Below are 3,111 nucleotides of genomic sequence, written 5' to 3' on the forward strand. Positions count from 1 at the left end.
TCACCATATACTAAAATCAACTCAAAATGGATTAAAGAATTAAATATACACCCTGAAACAATAAAACTTCTTAAAGAAAACATAGGAGAAACAATTCAGGAAATAGGACTGGTCACAGCATTCATGAATATGACCCCCAAAGCATGGGCAACCAAAGGAAAAATAAGTAAATGGGATTATATCAAACTAAAAAGTTTCTGCACAGCAAAAGAAACAGTTAACAGAGTTAAAAGACAACCAACAGAGTGGGAGAAAATATTTGCAAAATATACATCTGACAAAGGATTAATATCCAGAATATACAAGGAACTGAAACAACTTTACAAGAAAAAAACAAGCAACCCAATTAAAAAATGGGCAAAAGAGCTAAATAGGCATTTCTCAAAGGAAGATATACAAATGGCCAACAGACACATGAAAAAAGGCTCAACATCACTCAGCATTCAGGAAATGCAAATGAAAATCACATTGAGATATCATCTCACCCCAGTTAGGATGGCTAAAATCCAAAAGACTGTGAATGATAAATGCTGGCAAGGTTGCAGAGAAAAAGGAACTCTCATACATTACTGATGGGAGAATTTTATTTTAAAAGCATCATCTTAAACTGCAAGGATGTCTGTTAAACATCACAATTAAACATGCTGAAGGAGAAGCCATGTTGTCAAAATGCCCACTTAATTCACCCAAACATCTCGAACCCACCCTTTGCTGACCTTCTATAACCCAATTTTTTTGTTTTTGTGTGTGTGTTTCTTTAAACACGAGAAAGTAGACAGATACATGTTGGTAAGTGCTAACTGTCCATATTCATATAGAGACACAGTGTAATCTCTGAGCCTAATATACAGAAGAAGGGGGGAAAACCTAGAATTCTATGCACTATTGCACAGGGGCCTAGCACCTTCCAGCTTCCAGCACAGCAAAGGGAGCAGGTTTTTCTTTTTTCCCACAGGGCACGATGGTGTTGATTCTATACAGTTTTTGTGGCAACAGGAAGGAATGAAAATGAATTTGGAACAGAAAGGGGTAGAGATTCTTTTCCCATTGTATTCTGCTCAAGGCATTTTCCCCCAACAAGTTGAGAACCATGGGTAGAGAAAAGAGACCTCAAGAACAGGGTGACTGAGCACAGGAGGGGAGAAAAAAGAAAAAAAAAAAAAAAAAAGACTGCAACCTGCTCCCAGAGACTGGAGAATTTTTTTTTAAAAAGGAAGGTGGGAATCCATCAGTGTTCTATTAGTCATCCCCTTCATGCTCCTCTCCTTCCTTCCCTTCATCATCATCTTCATCTTCTGCTTCCCCTTCTTCATCATCCATCCCAGGAACCAAGTAGTCCTGTAACGGACTTGGCCAAATATCATCTTTGATGGCTTCTCCTAACTCACCTGCACCTGCATCAGAATGGTCAGTCAAGCAGGTAGAGAAGCTCTCTGGTTGCTCGTGCTGCCTCTTCCTGCTCGCTTTATTCTGTTTGACTTGAACATTTTGTCAAATCCTTTCCAGATTTCCATTGGATTTCAGTGGACTTTGAAGACGGATCACCACTCTCATCCAGATGAAATTCTTTGGAGAGAACTTTATTTTCGAAGTAAGGATTTTCATCAAAATAAAAATCTATTCTGTAACCTGATTTAATATCTTCAAATTCTGTCACTTCAACTCTGGTCAAATAATGCAACACCTCTTCATCTTCCTCCCCAAGCAGTGCAGACACTTGCGGATGGTTGACGAATGCTGTTACCCACAAATTTGGGATTTTAGCGATCAGTTCTGACCTCTTCTGAAAAAAATGGTTGGTGGAGTTTTAGTTCTGTTCTACTTTCAAGATCTCCTCACTGGCTTGTTCATTAAGTTTGTCTATCTCATTTTGTACTTCATCGATATGTTCAATTGCTTCTTGCTGTTCTTTTCTTTTCTTTGGGAAGTGCAGGGAGGCTGATGTCTCCTCTGACCTGGGACAGGAGGCAGTCTTGGTTTCTTCGTTTGAGGTGGAAGGGAAGACTGGTGTTTGGGGGCCATGCAGCAGAAGGAAGTCCAAGAACCAGACCTGAGGGTCCCCTTGCTTGTCAGGACGAAGCTCCGAGACTGATGTTTTATTTCAAAGTCCGGCAGGTAGAAAGAATTCTCTCTTACTCGGGGGAGAGTCAGCCTTTTGTTCTGTACAGGCCATCAACTGGATGGGGCCCATTCACATTATGCAGGGTGATCTACTTTACCCAGTCTACCAATTTATTTTATTTTGTCCTTTTTGTGACCGGCTGCACCGTGCTCAGCCAGTGAGCACACCGGCCATCCCTATATAGGATCCGAACCCGCGGTGGGAGCGCTGCTGCACTCCCAGCGCCGCACTCTCCCGAGTGCACCACGGGCTCGGCCCCAGTCTACCAATTTAAATGTTAAATTCATCCAAAACAGCCTCACATAAATACCCACAATCATGTTTGACCCAATATCTGAGTACCCTGTGACCCAGTAAAGTTGACACATAAAATTAACATTCACATCTACTCACAATGCTCATATTATTTAGAGATGAGTTTATTGAGTCCCAGCATGAAGTAGCAGACCCAGGATTGGGACTGGGAGACTGATTCCAGACCTGATTCCAGAACTCACAACCTTAACTAATGCACTACACTATTGCTCTCTTCAGTCATATAGTAGATACTCAATATGTATTTGTTGAATGAACGAATGAGTGAAGTACCAAGAGACAATGTAAGCAGAGCCCTGTGGGAGCACAGAAAAGACAGAGTATTCTGAGTGAGATTGCATGACATCTCCAGTTTCTAGAGTGGATAAGGAGATTGGGAGAAGGGCATGTATGGCAGACAGATGTGAAAGTGACCCCAGGAGCCCCACCTCTTGCTGTTCATGCCGTTATGTAATCCCCGCTCTTTGAATGTCACAGAAATTATGACTTGATGCTAGGCAATAAAATACAGCAAAGGTTACATGTCACTTCTGTAATTATATGACACAAGTTGTAATGTACAACTTATTAGGAGACACTCTCCCTTCCTAACTTTGAAGAAACAAGCACTCATATTGAAGAGGTCCATGTGGCAAGGAACCACGGGCAGACTGTGCCAACCACCAGCTAGGAAC

At 41.6% G+C, this 3,111-nt stretch overlaps 1 pseudogene; it reads right to left on the minus strand.

Annotated features, from left to right (window-relative positions):
* Nucleotides 1-1,239: 1,239 nt before the first annotated feature.
* On the minus strand, nucleotides 1,240-2,022 carry LOC103602131 (annotated as a pseudogene).
* Nucleotides 2,023-3,111: the final 1,089 nt, after the last annotated feature.

This window comes from Galeopterus variegatus, unplaced genomic scaffold (genome assembly GCF_000696425.1).
Source record: "Galeopterus variegatus unplaced genomic scaffold, G_variegatus-3.0.2 Scaffold4021, whole genome shotgun sequence".
Classification (NCBI taxonomy): Eukaryota; Metazoa; Chordata; class Mammalia; order Dermoptera; family Cynocephalidae; genus Galeopterus; species Galeopterus variegatus.